Source organism: Notolepis coatsorum (assembly GCF_963971535.1).
Source record: "Notolepis coatsorum genome assembly, chromosome: 1".
Lineage (NCBI taxonomy): Eukaryota > Metazoa > Chordata > Actinopteri > Aulopiformes > Paralepididae > Notolepis > Notolepis coatsorum.
In genome coordinates this window covers 202,560,667-202,569,776 of record NC_140165.1, presented here as the reverse complement: position 1 = coordinate 202,569,776, position 9,110 = coordinate 202,560,667, and positions in this window count along the sequence as shown.

Genomic DNA, 9,110 nt, shown 5'->3' with positions numbered 1-9,110 from the left:
ACTGGCCATTTTGGGCCAGTGTGTGGGCCCAGTGTGTGGGCCACTAATGTGGGGCCGGTGTGTGGGCCAGTGTGTGGGCCAGTGTGTGAGTCGGTGTGTGGGCCACTAATGTGGGCCAGTGTGTGGGGGCCGGTGTGTGGGCCAGAATGTGGGCCGGTAGTGTGGGCCAGTATGTGGGGCCAGTGTGTGTGCCGGTGTGTGGGCCACTAATGTGGGCCAGTGTGTGGGCCGGTGTGTGGGCCACTAATGTGGGCCGGTGTGGTGGGCCGGTGTAGTGTGTGGGCTGGTGTAGTGTGTGGGCCAGTGTGTGGGCCGTATGTGGGCCCGTGTGTGGGCCATTATGTGGGCCGGGTGTGTGGGCCAGTGTGTGGGCTGGCAATAAAACAATAAACAAGTTGCATAAACTAAATCAGATAAAGAATTATCACAGTTCTGGTTTTGCCTTAAGATGCAGTTTAAGATGGGTCTTGAACATGGAGTATGTAGGGCACTCTCTAATCACAACTGGTAGGCTATTCCAGTAGTTACCACCTTTTGATTTGAAATCTTTATTTCGAACATGCAATGAATACAAACAAACAATAACAAAAGCAAAACACAACTCAATCTACATGTTCGAAAAGGAGTAGGAAGAAGTATACACTTATTTAATCCTACCCCTTTTCCACTACTCAAATGAATGTACTATTTTAAAATATAAAAAAGAAAAAAAATATATATATAACCTTTAACAGAGAACACAGTTTTTTGCAAAGGTAGTATACCGAAAAGGCACCTTACAGTCCCCCTCTACTGATGGCCCTGTTTTTCTAAAACATTACAGTGATGAAATGAAATTGGAAGAGACCAGTAATTATATTGGTGTAAGAGTAGTGACATATGAAAGAGACCAGTTGATAAAACAGTAGGCCTACTCGATGTGTGATAAAATCATTGAATGCAGAAACATCCTTGCAGCATTAACTGGCAGGCAGAGCCTGATCTGCCTGAAGTTTTCGATGTTAAACTTGACTGTGTTTGTCACTTTCTTCACATGACTTTTTGAAGGTCAATGTAGAGTCCAATGTGACCCCCAATATACTTGAATTAATGTACAATGTCCAGCTCCGCCTCTCCCAGAAACACATTAGAGTGAGTGACTTCTACTGGTGACATTGTGAACATCATACACACTGTTTTCTTGGTGTTAAGTGAAAGACATGCTTTTGTTAGCCAGTCTTGAATGAGACATGAGACATCAGTGAATGAGATTCACGTTTCCTCCCAACCGCGAGTAGGCCTAGAAGCGCAGAAATGGAGAACACAACTGAAAAAGCTAGAATTAAAAAACTAAAATTGCTAGTAAAAGACGCAGAACAATGTTCTAAAATTACAGACATGTTTAGTAGAGGAAGGGCTGGCATTAGAGTAGCTGCTGCTGCTAATGATGATGAAGTTCAAGTGGAAGGAACCAACAGTAACATGACAGGTGCATGCAGTAGCCTAGTGCATATTCTACTGTTGGTGTCTGCCGGTTCATGAGGGCTAGCTAGCCTATACTAGCTCTTGCAGTGATTTAAGTCATTCTATTACAAGACTATGTGCTTTCCGTATTCCTGATTCCTTACAAACACGTGGACGTAAATAGTCGTGACTCGTGAAGTTTTTTTTCTCTGACTAAAAGTTTAGTTAGCAATGATAGGACTAGTGCCCCACCACAGCATCAGAAGCTAAAGTGCTAACCTAGAGAGCCAATCAGAACCTAGGACGGGCTGCAAATTAATCAGCTACTAATATTATAATAGTAAATACTAAAATAAAATACTATCATGTTCCCTTCCAAATTGTCATGTTGATATAATATTGGTAATCTAATTGATTGAATTGATTAGTTGCCATTGTACATGCTTAAATAAGATGTACCTTAGAATTCCCAACTGTTAGCCATGCTCTTGGAATGTGTGTCTGGGAGGAAGTGGGGGGGTCTTTCGATGTTGATTAAACGGCAAGCAACTAATGTCATGAGTGCCAAATTAAAGGACAATAAATCCAATCTAACTGAAATTGTGTAGCACAGACCTTTCTATGGATCAAAACCTCAATATTATTATGGTGTAGTTAATACTTCATGTATCCTTAATCCCTAGGCTAATGAGGCACTAAGATGTTAGTAAAAAAAAAATATGCCAATGACAGGAAGTAACGGTATATGTATGTGTGTGTGTAGTGTGTGTGTGTGTGTGTGTGTGTGTGTGTGTGTGTGTGTGTGTGTGTGTGTGTGTGTGTGTGTGTGTGTGTGTGTGTGTGTGTGTGTGTGTGTGTGTGTGTGTGTGTGTGTGTGTGTGTGCACATCTAGGGGCGGGGTGTAGATTTGGTCTCCCTGATGTTGACTCCTTAGTCACAGCCTTGGGTTGTTTAATACTGGACAAGTGTTTCATAACGGCCGTTGTGTGGGCCGGTTTCGGGGGGCCGGTGCGTGGGCCGGTGTGTGGGCTGGTGCTTCTGAATGTCCGGGGCTGAATTTGTGTCCCAGTCCGCCACTGCTCTTTAAAGAGGACTGTTGTTTATCGTGCCATCAATCATTGGAATAACTGCCCACTGAACATAAGTAAATTGAATAGTAAAGTGTCTTTCAAATACCACCTGAGAATGCACTACTTAAATATGTGAGCAAAATATTCTGATGTTGATAATGATGTCTACAATGTTTTACTGTTTTTAGATTATCATTGTTAATTGTGATTGTCATATGTATCTCATGATGTTATGTTTTGTGTTTTCTGTTGTCTTTCTATGTGGACCCCAGGAAGACTAGCTCGCCACTTAGGTGACAGCTAATGGGGATCCTTTTAAACAATAAACAATAAAGGTATCTGCCAGTGCAGGTGCACTGTCACTCAAAGTCAGGGATGTAAAGTACTTGAGTAATTGTACTTCGTTACAATACTTAAGTACTGTTTTGGGGGATTTGTACTTTACTCGAGTATTATTAGGTTTGTATACTTTGTACTTTTACTCCATTACATTTCAGAGAAAAAAAACATACTTTTTACTCCTTACATTTAAAATGCAGAACTACAAAGTACAAAGTACACATCTCACAGGTCCAACCATTTTAATTGTTTATCTGGCCAAACAAACGTTAACGTTATTAATCCTGCGACCGCAGGTAAACAGCCAATAAAATCCCAAACAATGGAAAATGAACCCGCCCATATCCATGCTGATTGGTCCTTGTGCAACACTAGAAAGTAGGGATATTTGATTAAACACCTGCTATCAGAAGAATAGACAGTCAGATCTGCATTATGCTGTGGTTAATATTGTGATATTATTCAGGGTACTCCAGTATTCTGTCTTTAATATTGTGATATTATTCAGGGTATACTCCAGTATTCTGTCTTTAATATTGTGATATTATTCAGGGTACTCCAGTATTCTGCCTTTAATATTGTGATATTATTCAGGATACACCATTCTGTTTTTAATATTGTGATATTATTCATGCTGTGATGTGAATGCCGTCCATGTTAGTTTACCTTCATTGTCTATCGCAGAACACATTCCATTGTGGGCAGAGTGTATGCTTGGTTTCATTCCAGCCTTGCCTAAACACCAGCTGATGATTTCACTAATTGGCTCACCTCTTCAACTAACTCACCTGGTGCAATGTATAGTTAAAATGAAAACTTGGCCCACGATGGAATGAGTTTGAGACCCCTGGTCTATCCCTTTCAAAAAAAAATTTACTTTGACTTTTTAGTACTTAAGTACATTTAAAAGTAGGACTTTTTGACTTTTACTCAAGTGTGTTTTTAGCCAGATACTTTGACTTTTACTTGAGTCAGATTTTGAGACGGTACCCGTACTTTCACTTAAGTATAATTTCTCTGTACTTTTTACACCCCTGCTCAAAGTGCATTGCGAGTATGGGCGGAGCCCAGCCAAAAACAGCTTGGACATTGCAAGGGGAGAAAGTGGTCCACCAAAGTACTTGATTAAAAAAAAAAACAAACAATGAATTTGATTGAAAAAAACCTTACAGATGTGCTTTGTAAAATTGCCCAAAAAGTGATTTAGTTTCCATGTGACCTCATTCACTGCCAGCCATTACCCTTATCCCATTCTAACTGGGCCACGCTTTAAAGATAGGGGTGCGTCACCTTGTTTGTAGAGCTATATCTATATTCTATATTATAGCTATGGAGACAATACTATGGTCATTTGACAGTCAGTATCTTCTGTCTAACATGCAAAAAAGAATACATTTCATGTATACGTTTGCGTGTTATCCCGGGGTGAATATTTATAATTTCAGAGTGATCCGGGCTAATTCCTGAAAAGCTGAGTTATAGGGCGCTACGTGAATTCTGCTAAAAGCATTGGCGTTTCATCCCTGGACCCGCTACTATTTCCAAATCAAATGTATATAATAGGTATTATGTTTCATCATGAATGCATGAAAGGGAGAGGGGGGGCGTTGTTTGATGCTTTTATCGCCAGTAACAGCATTCGTTTTGAACACACACACGCTGATCAGCTGGATTGATATGAAATCATTGTAGGATCAAGGTGGAATTGACGTCCTTACCTTTGATCGGGGTTATTCCAAAAAGAATATTCCAATTGTCTGATCGCGATTTCCAGTATTGATGTCCATCTGGTCCCCGACATAATCCGGCACAACACATGCATCGAGTGTTCTGGACACGTTTCAATCTGATCGGGTGAACAGCTAGGCTTGCCTGGACCAAAATGCTCCGCCCGGAAGGGTTTAGATGTAACACACAGTCTGGAACAGGGTTTACTGCACTCTTGATACTGCCACCTAGCAGGATATGGCCGGTACTGCACCCTCAGGGTCCCAGTATGCCTTTTAACGCTAACATAGAGGTCTGTGACACTGAATAGAATATTAACGTGATTGGCGTTCAACGGTTGTCGAGCAAACGCGTATATATACGTGGATGGCGCAGATTGAGTTAAAGGAACATGCCAACATGATGGGAAATGTGCTTACCATCTTCTCCTGTGTCAGACAAGAAGATGGATACCAATTTCCTTTCTGTGCATTCAGTAGAAAGCTATCAGCCTGCAAACTAGCCTAGCTTAGCACAATGAATGGAAGCGGATACGGATCAGTTAACCTAGTTTAAAACTCCGGGAGAGATGTTTTGACCAATGCCTAAGCTAGCCACTCCGTATCCGCTCTCATTAATTTGTGCTGAGCTATAGGCTAGCTTGCAGCTGGATAACTTTCTACTGAATGCACAGAGTGATATCTATCTTATTTTCTGACTCTGGAGAAAACAGTAAACACATTCTGCATAATAATAATAATTAATAACAATTCATTATATAGCGCTTTTCTAGACACTCAAATCACTCCCCACAATGTAGGGTGGAAATTGCCTCCTTCACCACCACTTATAGCACCCAACCTTGGGCTACGCAGGCTCAATGTCTGCCATACTGTACACTGGCACCAGGCACACATCACACTACACAATGGCTGAACGGCTCAGGAGACAGGGATTGATATCAGCCAATTAAGGGGAAGGGATGATTAGGTGGCCTTGATGTCAGAGACCTGATTGGGAATTTGGCCAGGAACGTCGGGGAAACCCCTACTCTTTGCGATAGGTGTCCTGGGTTCTTTAATAATGTTGGCATGTTCCTTTAAAAATGTCATGCTTTCATATAAGAAATACCACACAATACAATCCATCTTTCAATATCGTATTATTGTACAGTCAAAGACATGTTTTTTGTCAAGTCCATGTATTGTAGTGTTTGTATTGGCAGAGACAGGCTCTCATAAAAGAGGAAGGAGACAGCTGCCCGTTAATGTCTCTGGGCATCTGTTGCTCGGGCCATGGTGGAATCCCCTTTTCTCTTGCTCTATTAGTCCCTCTCTCTCTCTCTCTCTCTCTCTCTCTCTCTCTCTCTCTCTCTCTCTCTCTCTCTCTCTCTCTCTCTCTCTCTCTCTCTCTCTCTCTCTCTCTCTCTCTCTCTCTCTCTCTCTCTCTCTCTCTCTCTCTCGCGCGCGCGCATTCTACCCTTGACTTAAGTGCTGAAGTGCAGTCTTCAATTTCCTGTTCCCAATTAGGACTCAGATAATGGGTTCATGACCCCATCCTCGCATTCTAACACAAAAACGTGCAGTAGGTTATTACAGTTGGAAATGCAGCGTGGTGATGTTAAGCCAGCTTCATATACATAATTTGTTTTACAGATATGAACATACACATGGGAACCTTTAATGGAAATGTTGATGTTTATCAGTTTTCTTTTTGCATTCATGCAGCAGACCTCATTGGTCAAAGCTGTGGATGTTCAATCTGCAGAGTAGGTTTAAAGTGCAAGACACTGGCAGAGGCCAACAGCAAGGCATATCACAGACACACCCGAATCCTCAGTGACGCCTTTTGACTTAATCTGGTCAAATGATTTGGTCATTTGATGATTTCAACTCTCTTTATACTCTATGCCACACATGAGATTTAGTGAAAATCAAATGAACCTAGGAAGAGAAGGACAAAAGGTGTTTTTCAGAAATCAAAATGCCAGACATACTGTGTTGTTTTACTTTCACTTTCCATTGAGGAGTAGTTTGAGTCCAAATAACTCAAGCTCACACATGACTTACTGTTTATCCTGAGATTTTCATGGATCTGGCGGTTTGGAATATCAATTACATAAATGACACCTTTAATTAAAATAATATTTTAAGGTGTTTATCCTTAGATGCCACACAGCACATTTTGTGAGAATTTAATTAACAGCCTAGGCAGAAAATAAAATATGGTGGATTTCATAGGTCCTTATAACGTAATTGTTCTCCACATGGAGCTGCATCTCTGGATAAAATGCTCATGATGGTACAAGTAGCCTACTGAACAGTACATGTGAATATCTGAAGATACGCTCACAAAGGTTTGGCCTGATGGTGGCACTAGAGTGAAGGTCATGCAGTCACCAAAATCAATTGGGTTCTTGATTTGAATAAACATTATCAAGTTCAAACCCAGGATCTACAGTGAATCCATAATATCCCTAACGCTGTCATTTTGCAACACGGTCTCATCAGAAAACATAAATAAAGTACTAATCAACCACAGTAAAAACGTACATAATCTATGGTATAACCTTAAGTAATATATTATGTCTAGAAGTAATATTTATGTGCTCTCACCACTAGACCCACCCACCCTGATACAATATATGTATTTCTATCCATATCTCTAACATCCAAAACACCACATTACAGTGTTCTTTTTGCTGTGTGCCTTGAACTCCAAAACTTTATAATTTACAGTAAAGTAGCAGCTCCTCTGCTGTAGTTGCACTAAGTCTCTTGGAGCTCTAGTTTCCTCTGCTGTTGGTCTCTGTCCTGAATAAAGTACTCCTTTGTCTATTTCTAGTGACTCCACCCCACTGGGCTCCATCACGAAGGCCCACAGTTGATTATCTGAACCTCTGCTGAGAGCGTTTGATTAATGAGTGTTTTCCTCTTGTTATACATGAGCTCTGTCCTCCACCCAGCTGCAGCTAGCAAGTAAACGTCAGGATTGGTTCCCCAAAGACCTTGCTCTGTATCCTCTCTCTCATCGAGTTAACCCAACCAGTGACTATATATGACCCAAGAGGTTTCTCCCGCTGTCACAAGAATGTATTAAAGAAGCAGCAACTGATAAGATGGCTCATCCATTTAAAGTTCCACTGGGGAAATTGATGTTGTTACATTGCAAACACTGGAAGGCCAATTCATAAAATTCCAATTATATCCTGGAAAATGCATCCTGGAAAAAGCTTAAAGCCGTACCCTGAATTCAAGGAGATAATTAGTGAGCATGTCCATGCATTCATCTGGCAAGCTACAGTATGTAATGGTACAATGCAAGATGAAAGAACAACTGGTATGATGGCTCATCAGTTAGAAAAGCTGTCATGGTTCGGTTGCTAATGTTTTGTCATAGGCATCCTTTAAAAACCCAGTCCTTACCTCCAGGGAACATATAAAGGGAATGTTCTACCAAACTCCCTCCCAGGAAATATATACAGTATATATATGTATATATTTTTACACTACCATTAAAGTATCTCCTTGTATAAGAGGTTTTTCCAAGTGGAAACAACAAACAACTTTGTATCTCCTAAACTTTGTAACTTTAACTGAAAGCATGTAGCAGGTAAACGAGAAATACAAAAAATGATAGGGCAGAATATGTATTGCCTACATGGCAATCTAATTTAGATGCCAATTATTTTGTCGCCACATTGCTTGTCAGGCTTCCCCTGCACAATATACAAATTTGAACCTTGACAACACACGATAAAATAAACAGAAACAAGAACAAGACTGAGAAGAAGCCCAGACATTACTATATGACTGTAGACTTTGGTAATTTTGTTCCCATGAATATTGATAGCTTCATAGTCGAAGATTGGATGTGTAAAGATGCTCTATTTGTGTAAAATAACAGGAGAATGAAAAATTATGTAATTTTGTAATTCTGTAAGATTGGATATTGATTAAGCAATATTTTACAGAAATGTACGTTATTGTATGTCTACAATAAGATGAGTCCAGGTGCAGTGGTTAAATTGAAATGTTATTTCTTTCATATTTCTGATTGTGGATGTCTTCCAATACTGTGGGGTAAATTTTACAAAATTTGAACAAAATGTAATGAACTAGTAGGCCTTAGTTACTGTTGTTTTTACATTTTAAGAAAACAGAGTGGTTGGACGTCTTAATTGACCATAGGTACCAGAGCGTACACAACTTTCCTCTCATTTGGATGGACAACCTCTGGCAATTGCAGACTGTAACACATATAACGTTGATATTTTTTTAAACATTTTATATATTTTGAACTTTGGCCTGATAGTGGCACTAGACTAGAGGAAAGGTCTTGGGGTCAATTTAATATGCTCTGTGGATTATAGACACCGTCCTCTAAATGTGGCAGGTTTCATGAACATTTACCGGTTCTATGGTCTGCCGCGGTACCTATACATTACTTGCCCACCGCCCCCATCGGTCTATGCTTTTGAAGAAAAATACAGTAATGTTAAAGATAAAGAGTACGTTTTCTGCAGATATTGAGCATTGTTTTGTAAAATGT